This window comes from Dendrobium catenatum, unplaced genomic scaffold, assembly GCF_001605985.2.
Source record: "Dendrobium catenatum unplaced genomic scaffold, ASM160598v2 fragScaff_scaffold_1400, whole genome shotgun sequence".
NCBI classification, from domain to species: domain Eukaryota; kingdom Viridiplantae; phylum Streptophyta; class Magnoliopsida; order Asparagales; family Orchidaceae; genus Dendrobium; species Dendrobium catenatum.
In genome coordinates this window covers 887,233-901,265 of record NW_021319862.1, presented here as the reverse complement: position 1 = coordinate 901,265, position 14,033 = coordinate 887,233, and positions in this window count along the sequence as shown.

Sequence of the window (14,033 nt, the reverse complement as noted above, 5' to 3'; positions counted from 1 at the left end):
AATCATCATCAACTAAATATTAATAGACATATATCATACTCCTATGTTAATATGAAAAATCTTAAAGCTTTCAATCTTGGTCCATCTTGAGTACTTTCAGCTCAAATTTTGATTGATCTTGAGTTGTGTAATGTAAATTTTACATAAGTAATTATATACACATCCATCAAATTATTACACCTAAAAAACTTAGAAAAAAAATTAGAACATCTAATCATATGTTTATTATCATCAAAATATCTAGAATAGGTCATGAGGTAGATAATATCAACATTTCTTTCACCCCTCAAAGCTCGAAAGAGAGCTTGGGATACATATGCTCTGATCTAATTCTTAAATCAAAAGAGTCTCTTTAAGAAAACTAAATTATTTACAATCATTAGTCCAAAATAGTTTATTTTCATAAGTATTAAATTCTCCTTACAAGTTCTTTTTTTTTTCAATTTTAAAAAACATCAAAATATTATATTTATTTTCAGTATGATAAGTTGTGCATTTAAAGTTGCAATATAAATATATTGCAATTATGTAGAACACTTCATCATGGGTTTGACACTCTACTCTATCATTTAATTACTATATTTTCCATATAAAATTCTATACTTTAGTGGGATTTTATTAATTATTATATAAAAGAAAATCTAAGAAAATTTCAAACTTAGCAAGTTACATACTAGCTCAACATAAGCCCCCTTTTAAGTTTTTGGAGCAATTGTCAGTGAACTAACATTTGTATTGCAAGTTTAACTATATTTTTGAAATGTGTGTATATTTAGACTTATTTGTATCCTTTATCTTTATATATATATATATGCATGGTTCTTCTTTTATTTTTACTTACACTTCTAATGCTTTGTGCAGGTCCCGGAAGTGCAGAATACCTGGTCTTTTGAAGGAGCAGAATAAAGCCGTCAATTTCCTCTTCAAGCATAGTTTAAGAGACATATTTTAGTCCTCTGTATAGGACATTGTACTTTTCTTTTGTTTGTCTGTTGTAAGCTTGTAAAAGGATGTATATTTGAAACTTGTATATGAATTCTAAATTAATAAAATAAAGTAATTTTATGAATCCAGTCATTGTTGAGCTCTCCTTTTGATGCTCTTGTGACTTTTATGTTTATGCTCTGAGTTGTGTTGATGATGCTCCAAATAATTTTAAATATTTATTTAGGAATTTCGGCACATAGCACGATGTCATGCTGAACAAATATTTAAAATATTCCTAATCTATAGGGACATTTGTAGATGTCATCCATGGTGCTTCTTTTATTTCTTTAATTTGAGTCATGAGATTATGATCTCTTTTTCCCTATGCTTGGTGTTGCAGGCATTGATGTAGAATTACCTGACTTACCAATAGTGATTTTTCAGGAGATTTGTGTTCCTTCGGCCCTATGCTTCTTACTTTGGCGGGCTTGATGAAGGAGTACATGCCGGTGACCTAAACCCCTTAGGTTTGTATTAGGTTCGTGGCGAGAAGACATCAGTCCAGAGCTTTATGTATAATGGACTTGTTGATGACAGAATCCTCTTCATTCAGCCATAGGCTTTTCATGAACTTTGGGATAGTTTTCTTCAGTTTTTTTTCTTTGTGCTTTAGCGGACTTGTTGAAGAAAATGTTCCTTCGATCCTCGCTTTGTGCTTTACAGATTTGTTGAAGGATTTGTAGGTTTTTGAATTTAGTTGATAGTACCAAATATAGGTAGTATCTTGATCCTTAATCACTTGAGGAAACTTTAATTTGGGTCACTTGAGTTCATCAGATTAGGAGAGCTAGGATTTGACAGCTCTTCATCCTCTGGTTGCTGCGATAGGAGAGTTCCTCTACTACGATCTTTCTTATGGCATGTTGAGTAGATAGAGCTGCCAGCAATCCGGCCATATTTCGGCATATTAGATTCGACCTTTTACACCCATTTAGACTACAAACTTGAGCCATGGAAAATGTGCTTCTCAATATTGATTTTACTAAATTTAGTAGATTTGGAGTTCTCCTTTGTGGTTGAAGACTTAGAGCCTACGTACATTCAATAGTTGTTCGTGACTCCTCCTTTCACTAAAACTTTGATTCTCCTATCGATTAGGAGAATTTTGTAGATTACGATCACTTAAACTTTTTGAGTTGGATTAGCCTTCGTACTTTCTATAAACCCTGCTAACAGGTTGAAGAAGTGGGGGTTCTGCTACTATCGTCATTCTTATGGCATATTGAGTAGATATAGATCTGACCTTTTACACCCATTCGAACCTTAAGCTTTAGATCATCGAAAGACTTCAAGCTGTTCTGGCTCAATTTGTTAGAGTGTGTATTCATGAAATTCTCATTCTTGACTTTCAAACCTTTGTAAGTTTGAGAAGGTGGTGTCTCAAACTTTCTGAAGATCACCTACATATACCTTGAAAAAGAATTTGTTATATTCTTCAGCATAAAAGAATATTTATGTTGAGAATTTTAAATTTTTATTGGGGGATCTCATTATGTGGCATGATGTCGACCCGAATAAATATTTAAAATGTCCACTGTATCATAGGGACATTTCAAAGAAGAATAAATTTGAGATTTTAAATATTCATTTGGTGATCTAGACAAGTAGCACGATGTCGACCCAAATAAATATTTAAAATTCTCCCTATCTCACAAGGACATTTTAGATAGGCTTTATATATTTGAGATTTTAAATATTTCTTCAGAGATCTTAGCATATTGCACGATGTCGACCTAAATAAATATTTAAAATACCTCCACTCTGATGGAGGCTTTTGAAATGCATTATTGCTATACACGAGAAATTCTAATATAGATGTACATATGCATTGATAATTATGCACATAAAATTTTGATCATTATAAAGTATATTGGACATAAAATTTTTATGCATGATACTTCTATAAATGACGACCATTGATCGACGACATAAGCCTACGTCCATCTAGATCGATCAACTGATAAGCTCCTCCTTGGTACACCTTCTCGATGATGAAGGGCCTTCCAAATTAGATATGAATTTTCCACCGATTCTTCTATGTAGGATGATTGGTCTTCTCAGCACCAAGACCAATTATCCTTCTTAAAATGTCCGGGGGCACACCATCCATTAAAAGGATTTTTTCATTCTTACTCGGTAGATTTCCAAGTTTTATTGAGCTTGCAATCTAATCTTATCGAGTGCATCAAGCTCTTTCATTCTTAAACGAGCATTTTTTTCTTGGGTAAGGTCATTCTGGATTGCTACCCGAAGTGATGGTAGTTCAATCTCTAGTGGTAATATGGCTTCAACACCGAATACCAATGAATAAGGAGTGGCTTTGGTTAACATCTTGTATATTATACGATATACCCATAACGCTTCAGACATCTTCATATGCCACTCTCTTTTATTCTTGGTAAGGATCTTATTTAATAATTTCCCAACATCTTGTTGAAGGCCTCTGCCAAGCCATTTGCTCTTGGATTGTATATAGATGAATTTTGCCAATCTATTTTATGCTTATCAATGAACTTATAAATTTTTGAACTTATGAAAGTCGTTCCATTATCCAAAATTATGCGGTGTGGCACACCAAATATGTAGACAACTTTATGGGTAAAGAAATTAATCACATGATCAGATGTTACCTCTCTGAATAGAACCGCTTCCACCCACTTTAAAAAATAGTTTGTTGCTGCTGGGATGAAGCAATGTCATGCTGATGACGGTGGATCTATTATCCCAATTATATCAGTGCCCCAACATTCAAACGTCCATGATGCTACTATTGGGTGCCGTGGATTTGGAGGGTAATGTATAACATCACCATATATTTGATATTTGTGGCATCTCTTAGCGTGGTCAATACAATCTCTCACCATGGTCGGCCAATAGTAACCCATTCTTTGATTTTAGCTGCCATCTTAGGACCCGAATGATGTGTACCACAAAGTCCTTCATGAACTTCTACTACTACTTTATTAGCTTCCATGGTCCCTAAGCATCTAAGCCACATTTAATCAAATGACCGACGATATAGTATATCATTGATGAATGCATACCATAATGCTCTCTTCTGAATTTATGTGGCAAGAGATTTATCTGTTAGGAGTTTACTTTGTTTGAAGTAGTCGATGAAGGGTTGCCTCCAATCATCTTCTACTTTAATATCTAAGCAATGCAACCACGATTCTGAAGCTTGACTAGCTTTACGCCTCTTGGACACATGATATCCTTCCAGATAATTTTTCATAACAATTTGACGGAGAGGTTGAGGGTCAACTGGGGTTTCATCCTACTAACTTGAATATGGAATTCCTTCTGTTTTTGGAAATTATAATAGAGCGGGCTCTAAAATATGACGATTGTAAATTATGAAGAATATAGACTCCTTCTCATTGGTATTTACCATTTCCTTAACTAATTTGGCCAAGTAATCTGCTTTTGCATTTTATCCTCAGGGATTTGAATTATTTTAACATTCAGCACCTACTTTAGGAGCTCAAAAGTCCACCAGTAATAATGAGCTAACTCAACCTTGCAAATCTTGTCAATACCCAAAGCTTGATTTATCACTAGTTGAGAGTCACCAAAGATTTGAAGATTTTGAATTTGTACATCAATTGAGATATATAATCTAACTATTAGAGCTTCATACTTGGCTTCATTATTGGTCTGAGGTTCAGTGAAACTAAATGAAAACCTCATTATGCCTCCTTCAAATGGTATAAGAACAAGACCGATACCGGCTCGGGCTCTTGCAATTTTTGGAGGTCGGACAGGTTTAATCGATGATGCCCCGTTAAAATATATCTCCTAAAATGATAGCTTTTCATCTTCCTCGACTTGTGTAATTTGCTCATCAGGAAAATCATCATTAAGTGGAGAGTCTGCCGGGATAGGATGTGCGACAAAAAAATTTGCCTAGGCTCGTTGTTCCACTACCTTTTGTGGCATGTATGTGATATCAAACTACACTAATAGTACTGCCCACCTGGCTAGATGTCCTGCAATATTGGTCTTATCATCAAGAACTTCAGCAGATCGATATATGATATCAAGGTTATTTTGTGAGAAAACATATAATGGTGAAGTTTTTGAACTTCAAAAATCAATGATAAACAATGTTTTTCAATAGGAGAATAATAGCCTTCTACTCTAATCAACCTTTGACTGATGTAGTTGAGAGCATTTTCTTTGCCTTCTTCATTATTCTGGGCTAATAATGCTCCGAGGGACTCTTCTAGTGCTGCCGTATACAGTATAAGAGGCTTCCCTAGAATTGGCGCTGCAAGAATGGTCAGATTAAATAGATATCTTTTGATGTTATCAAATGCTTCCTTGCACTCTGTGTCTCATTTGAAATGAACATCTTTCTTTATTAACTTTAAAAATGGCTAGCACCTACTCGACATATTCGATATGAATCGCCGAAAGAAAGCCAGTTGTCCTTACAGCGAGCGAAGCTGTCGATGGTTCCTTCGTGGTGGCATCTTTGTGATTGCCTTAATTTTGTTACGGTCATTTTTGATTCCTCGATGATAAACACATACCCTAAGAATTTTTTGAATGAAACCCCCAAGGCGCATTTGAGGGGGTTCATCTTTAGATCATATCTTCTGATCCCCTCAAATACAATTCTGAGATCTTTTAAGTGATCTTTTCGGCCAAGGCTTTTAACAACAAGGTCTTCTACATAGCACTTGACCTTCTGATATATCAAATCATTAAATATACGAGTCATTGCCCGCTGGTAGATGGCACCAGCCTTCTTCAGGCTAAAGGGCATGACTGTATAGAAAAAAATGCTTATGGGCATCCTAAATAATCTATGCTTTTCATCCTCGGGCGCCATCTTGATTTGATTGTAGCTCGATGATCCATCCATAAATGAGAACATTTCGTAGTTGGATATGTTATCCACTAGTAGTTCTGATATAGGGAGCGGAAAGTCATCTTTTGGGCATACATGAATCTGTCCATTCTTCTTCTTCATAGGGACAATATTAGCGATCCTGTCAGCATACTTTTCTTCTCGAATAAAGTCCACATCTATGAGCTTTCTCATCTCTTCAATCACCTATTCTTCAATCTCCAATCTCCAATCTCATTCTCCTTGGAGCTTTCTTGACGAGTGCTGCGTCAGGCTTGATGGCTAATTTATGAACCGCTACATTAAGGGATAAGCCGGGCATCTCAGCATATATCTAGAAAAAGCAGTCCCTAAATTCATAAAGAAGTTGTTTTTTTTTTATTTGCTCCTCGGGTAAGAGAAAACTAATGAAGGTTGGGCGAGTGTCTTCCTCAGTTCCCAAGTTGACTTCTTTTAGTTCATCCACGGTAGCCGCCTGTCCATCATCTTCAAAATCTTCTGGTGCAGGCTCGACTTCTATGGGCTGCTAATCATAATCATCAACTTCATAAATTTCTTTAATGCCATTGTACTAAAATTCAACTTCCCTGCATGTGATTGCTCGGCAAGTCTCTTTTCGGAGAAATTTTTTCTTGATGAATCAAATACCCTTATATGCTGTTATATCCTTTCGTCGTAATGGACGTTAATTCCTTCCATACCAAAGACCCAATCTTGTATGAAGTTGTCATTTGGTGGTAGGAATATTGATTTGCTTTCATAGCATTCTTTAAATATCTTTGTTATTAAACGTAGGTAGCCTCGTAGGTAGTAACTGTTCCGAATCGAGGAGCATACAACACCAGTCATTATTCTCTTCTTCATATATTCTAATAGAATATAGTATATTCACTGGTATAGTCCCATTTTTAAAGGGAGGCAGATAAAGGGTGGTGAGTTCTTCAACCTTACACACCTCATATGAAATGATTTCCTTGAAGTGTTGTAGGGGGATATGCGTGACTACAAGTAAGCTATCTGAGATTGATAGGTTGCTTATTCTTTTAGAGAATACCTTCTGCACCGTATTCATTTAGGTAGAGTTATAATCATAATCATCATATGAAAATTCAACCTCCCTACTCCATTCGTCCGTGGACTAGCATACTTTTAAGGATTTTATAGGGGTGATATCATCTTCATATGTGTCACTCCCTAGGTGAGAAATGTATTTCTTTTCTTTGGGAATGGTCGGTGCCTTGGGAAGAGTCGGTGTTTCCTTCTTTCTCCCCACCTACTTTTTCTCACCTTCTCATTCATATCACTTTGCAGCCTTTGAGTTTTATGCTTTAGCCCCAAGAAAACTCGAAGACTTTTGCCTTTTTGTTAGGAAGTACTGTACATCTTCATAAACTATTGCTTCAAGGACATTGAAGGGATGAATGTCACCAGAGATCCTAAATTCTTCTCCATCTCTGAGATATTTCATAAATTGGGGTAATGTTGATGGGACAACCCATATTCATGCAACCAAGGGTAACCTAGTATCTCCTTGAATAAAGTGTTCGCATCAATTATATGGAACTTGGCTTCTATATGGAGCTCTCCAAATATAAGAGGGAGCATGAATGATCGAAGGGTCTTCTATCCTTTTTCGTTGAAACCATACACTATTACCTTATCTGGCCCGAGGTGTTCCACATCAAGGCTGAATGATCTCATGGCTTTCAAGCTTATAAGATTTATGGAAGATTTAAGATTGATTAGGATTTGACTGATGATCAACTTATCGCTCTCTATAGTAATATATAGAGGACATTTATGGTTTGCAGTCCCGAGTATCATGCCCTCTTCAGAAAAGATAATGAATGGCTCATTACAAGCTTCTAGAACCTCAGTCCTATTATGCTTAGCCAAATACGTCTCATATCTTTCGGGATCTTTGAGAACCTGAATAAAAGTCTCTCGAAGTTCCTTATAATTTACTAAGGCATCATATATATTAAGTTGTGTAGGTATTTTTCTCATATGTGATAAGATATTATAACATATCCCCTTGGCTGAGGTGTTTTTTTTCTTAAGATCTTCAGGGATAATAGCCTCTTTGATAACTATCTCTTTTTCCTTATCTTTGTTAGAGACTCCTTTCTTTGGTGGAGGTGACAATATCTTGACGCTTCTCAATTACACTTGAGCAATCTCACCTGGTTCAAACTCATTTAACAATACATTTTCTTCAGAGTAAGCCATTGTTGTGTCTAGGGATTCATTTATTGATTCAGAGTCACCACCCAAGTTTACATGTCCCATTCGAGATACTTTGCTAGGGTCTGATTCATCTTCCTCTGGAAAGTACAAGTCCTCTTCTGAGCTATAATCCATTGATGTCACCATCAAACAGGATTCAGAAGTAACTTCCTCAGTATATCCTTCTTTGTCAAGGTATTTGGTGCCACTGAGATGACCCGACATACTTTTATGGGAAGGGAATTCTCATCATTATTTTTTTTTGCTTAAGCTATTTTAAGCTCTGAGATGAAGTCAGCGAGCTTGATATGTCGCCTCAAAGTCTCGTAGTATTCATCCAAACCGTCGTTAACTCTTTGAGTTTTTTTTCTCTTTAGGCTTCTTCAGTTTGTTCTTCTTCTTGGAGGACTTCACCTTTCCAAGCTTCGAAGTGCCAGCTTAATTGGGGAATTGTTTAAAAGTAGAAGCTCATATTATATGCAGAGCTTTCAAATTTAGCACTGGTTCCGTAGGAGATTTCCACTTCACCCCTGGAACTCCTTTGAGTTGTTTCAACTTTTTCACAATTTTCTTGGAGATCGCACTCTCCCACTTCTCTTCTTGAGATGACTTATTTTCATTTCTTTTTTCTTCAACTAGGGGTACGGAGAAAGTGGTAACTACCCGAGTTGATTCCTTTTTAGGCTGAGCCAACACATTGTTGGACAATGTGAGTTCCCCCTTTGATATTTTCTTTCAAGACAATCCTTGAAAATATAACAATCTTCAATAGGATGGCTGAGTACTTGATGATATGGGTAGTAATTTGGATCACCAGTGTGTTTTGACTCCTCGGGCCTCTTTCACTCTAGCAGCTCCAAGCCCACTTTCACTGCCTGTTGAAATAACTTAGAAACATTATCATTCTTAAATAAATATTCTATATTCAATTTATTCTTGAGGAATTGGAACGTTCTATTACCCATTTCTACTACTTTTCTCGGGCGTTCTCCTCCACCTTGGAAGGTTCGTGGCCTATCCTTTCCCCCAAGTATCAGCTTCTGTTGAGGGTTAGGGTTGTAGGCCTGCTTGAGCTTTTCTTCATACTGCATTGGCAGCTTTCCTTTATCTACATTATAAACCACTTGTATCCCCTTATCAGCTTTGGAGAAAAATGTGGAGTCAACCTCACCTCTTCTAGCACCCAGGGCCTTAGCCTTCTTGGGCTTATCAAAGTGATTTTCTGATTGGGTAAATTTAATTTTTCACCATGGCCACCCTATCTAGCATATATTGAAATGTGGTAATTGTAGCCATTCACAGGAAGGGTTATTTTTTGTCGTGAATGTTTCCCATTAACAATTGTATGACATGCTCTTTTTCAAGTTGTTACTCATATTTCATGTACAGGTTACACCAGTGAGAGATGTATTTTGTCAATGATTTGTCCCTTTTTCTTTTATCTAGAGCAAGGTCAGTAATTATTATCTTCTCCATTGCACTAGCAAACCACTTCACAAATATAGTTTCCAATTCTGCGAAGGTCTTCATAGAATCATTTCGTAGTTCGACGTACCATTCTAAAGCAGTTACTTTCAAACTGCTAATGAATTATAGGAAGAGTAGGGCGTCATTGCCTCTTGTGTTCATGTAGGTGGCTTTAAATTTTTTATGTGCTGTCTAGGATTGTTATTACCATTAAAATTATTGAACTTTGGGACTGATTACCCTTTCGGGCACATCACTTTATTGTATTCTAGAGGATACGGATGACCTTTGCCCACCAACCTTTTTACTTAATCAATAGCTCTAATAGCCCTAATCTTTTATGTGATTATTTCTTCTAACTATACCGCAGTCATAGGTTTGGAAGTACTTACAAAATTTTGTGACGTGAGCTGACGAATGATGTTATGAATCTCATGACCACCATTAGGAGTGCCCCGTACTCCTGAGACTTGAGGCACTTGGATGTTTGGAGATCCAGAGGAGGATTGGGCATAAGATCGACTACAGCATTTCCATGCATCATCTTCATCATTGTTGCCATTTGGGCCATCATCTCAGTCATTTTCTCATTCAATTAAGAGATTTCTCTATCATTTGCTCTCATTTATTGTCTTATATATCGCTGCTTTTCGGTGAGTGTGGCATTTTTTGTATCAAAAGGATTCTCTTCTACTTGCTATGCTTTCTCTTCTCTTTGAGAATGGCCACCTCTACCAGTTGTGGACCCCTCTCTACGATGGTGCTGGTATACTTGCCTGGGTGGAGGTTTCCAACGATCGTCATCTTCATCGCATTATAATCGGTGCCATCATCGATGTATATATGTGTCACCATATAGACAATGTCCATATCTAGAGTGTTATTTATATCTTGTATTTCTTCTTCTAAATTTTCCTCCATATATTCTTCAATATTTTCTTCCCCTTCAAGGTATTCTTCTTCTTCTTCAATGTTATCTTCTAATACTCGGATCACCAAGCGGTGATGCCACCAGATCTCTGATTCTTAGTTAGGCAAGGAGATTTCTTCGACCAGTGGACTGCGATCAAAGTTAGTCTCTTCTTTTGGAGGGGAAGGCAAGTGACAGGATCTCCTAGAGGATTCTCCAAGGTGACGATCATTAGGAGGACTGTCATTATGGATCCTCTTTGGGGCCCAATTCTGATATTCTTTGTAGATGTGGGCGGATCTACGGGAAGCCGTCCCGGGTGTCACGCCTAGATCAGTTCTTCTTTCTCTTCTATCTTCTCTTTGAGGCTTTGGCTTCCAGATTTTTTTTCTTTATGTCGAGAACTTTTGGCGTAGGATCCCTGAACTCGAGGTTCAGGTGTCACGCCCCGATGCTCATTGTCTGGGACATATCTTCTTTCTTTTCTCTCCATCACAACAGATAATCGTTCTATTGGTGAAGTTCTTCTAGCTTCAGTTATTAAGGGCAGCTGATACTTCTTTTTCTTCAGCCCTTTCTCCTTCACTGTTTTTAGGACTTTGTATACCTAAGCTGAAAGAGTCTCAAGCTTTCTCTTTCTTGGAGGAATTGGGGCTTTAGGCTGTTGATCCCAGAAAGATTTCTTTACTCCCCAATCGAGCTATTTTTCTTAACCCACTTTAGATTTTCAAGCCCTTTCTGGGTTGGAATGGTAGCTTCAGACTCTTAGGCAGGTAGGTTTTAAGGATGGACATGCACTAATTGCTGCTGAACTTGAAGTTCAGCATTCATCTTCCTTCTCTGCCTCCTTGTAAGCCTTCCTCTAGATGAGGAAGCTTCAGCATCATATTTCCCAGGTGCAAATAACCCGGTAGATAGGCCAGTGGTGTTGGCAGTCACCATTGATATTCTTCCATCAGCCATAATTCTTTTGATGATTGGGGCTCCAAGCTGTGACAGCCTTTCAAACACATAAACCCTCTTATGAAGATTTTTAGAGGTAGTAGTGGTCCGCTATGCTGGCAGATGCGTCTGGCATGTAGCAACTTCGATAGTGGGTCGCTGCGCTGGCAGATGTGTACGTTGGATAAGAGCTCTGACAGATGTGTACGCTGGCCATATTGATTTTTGATGCTACAGTGTTATAACGTATTATGTCACTGACCTTCGCTCTATCATGGAATTAAATTAATTTCCATTTTTCTTGAGGCTAGGGTGCTACAATATCTTGATTTATAGCTAGTGAGTTGTAGATGTTGTGATGCTAGTAGTTTGGATGCTACAATGTTGGTTTAACACTTATGAATTTTTCTACTTTTCCTGAGACATTCTTGTACAACATCAGCGAAAAATAACATATTTATTAATATTTAAGATAATAAAATTTTACAAAATTTTTACTTAACACATATGACCATTGGATGATGAAGAATATTTATACTCTTGTGAGCCTATTTCTGTTAGAGGGTCCTTGGGGAAACCATGGAACTTCTTATTACTATCTAGACATTGGTTATGGATTTTTTTATTACTACTCTGTGTTTTTTGTACATTATGAATCTAGTTTTGGGTTTTCTTTTTGGTTTGAATCTTTAATTTGTCTTATTAATCCACTATCACTTTCTTTCCTTTTATAATTATAATCAACATTCTCCAAAAATTTATTTTTTTACTAAAATTGGAATGTAGTGCACAGGAAATGCAACATAAAAGGAATACTTAGGAGTTGTTTGGATAAATGTATAAGTAAATACAATGTATTTAATTTTTTTCATTTTGATTGAAGTAAAATGAATGTAGTGTAAAGTTAAAAGACTTTGGCTAGTTCTTGTTCTTCGATTTTGAGATGCATTTATCGAGGGTGCTTATTTTATAAGACGTAGATTAGGTTGATTCTCTAATAGATGGACTGCTACATCAGAAGATTAATCAAGCATTTTTTCATAACTATAGGAAAAATATCCTCTAAATTCTAAAAGTATTTAAACCATTTTACTTACCTCATTCTTATATGATATGGAACTAATGAAGTTCAGATGAGGGCCTACATCATTACCCAAGTTTATTTCTTTTAATTCAATGATTGTTGATTTAATCTCCTTTCAAATTTTGGGGGTGCATCCCTAACTTGATAGTCTTATAAATTATTTGGAGTTTCTAGATAAAATATGTTAAAAGATATAACAAGAGATGCGAGGAGATTATCAGATTCTAAATTATTGATTATTGCTAAGAAATACTAGTCATCATGAAATGAGAATTGAGTACCAAATCCAATACCTACCTTTGATTTTGGTTGATAGTATTTGTTATTCTATTGGTTTTCAAATTATTGATCTTAACTTGTATAAACAAAGTGGTAAAAGAAAATGAAGTCAAACCTTGCTAAGCAAATTTCTTCACATAGTTGGAATAAAAATTAAAAGTAAATCTATTACTTCATTCAAATAATGGTTGTCAAGGCTTACCTCAGTTTTGATATTTTTGGTGGTTGAGGGTATAAAATTATTGGCTTTATAATTTGGATTCAAAGTAGGAGAGACTTTCGCTGCCAACCCCACTACATGATTTTCGAAAAATGTGGTTACAGTTATATTTTTTACATACTTTTCTAAACTTTTCATGGTTTACATACCTGTATTATCTTCCCTATTGAATTTGACCCTATACTCATTGCTATCAACTTCCATAAAAATTTCAAACTTTGTTTATTTGATAATAATTTTATATTCTATAACCTGTTAGATTTTCTCAAACACATAGGATTCAACTTCTAAACTAGATTGCAAATTGATTTGTATTACAGGCACCTTTATTTGTATATACTCTTTTCTATGTTCTATACTCTTTAATTTTTTCATCCTCTACCTCTCCCTATAGATAGTTGAGCCATTCTACCACTTTGTTATACATGAGGGGTAGGACGCCAGTGAATATCAAGTTTAAGATTAAGATGCTTATATTTTTTTTGTCTTTTGCTTTTTACATTTTCTCTTTTTTTTCAATTTTTTTACATTTACTTTTTCTTTCATTTATTTTTCTTTTACTTCAAGAAGTTTATTAATGAATACTATATAAATTTTAGGTAGATAATACGAAGCATCTTCATATATTCTTACTTCATGAATTGAGAATGATTATAAATCACCCTTATTATATCTTATGCTCAACTCCCTCATGAGAATATTTGATACTGTTATGAAGTGTGGAATGCATTATTTTATATTCATGGAGCCAATGCCTATCAAGGAGAGCATTAAAAGAATCCCCTGAATCTATTACATGGAAATAGGCAACGTTTCTTAGGCTATTTATTTCTAGCAGAAGGGTTATTGAACCACAATCCTCTCGCCTTTTTCAATGAATCCTCACAACTTTATTTTTTTGGGAAATGAGTTATGACTATTCATCTTTAGGTAGGTTAGAGTTCTAAGAGTTATAATGTTGACTCTTGCAGCTCAAATCAGTAAGGATGTGAGATATTATATATATATAAAGCATTCCTCATTTCCTTTGATACGACCGAAATATCATAAATACTCAATTTGC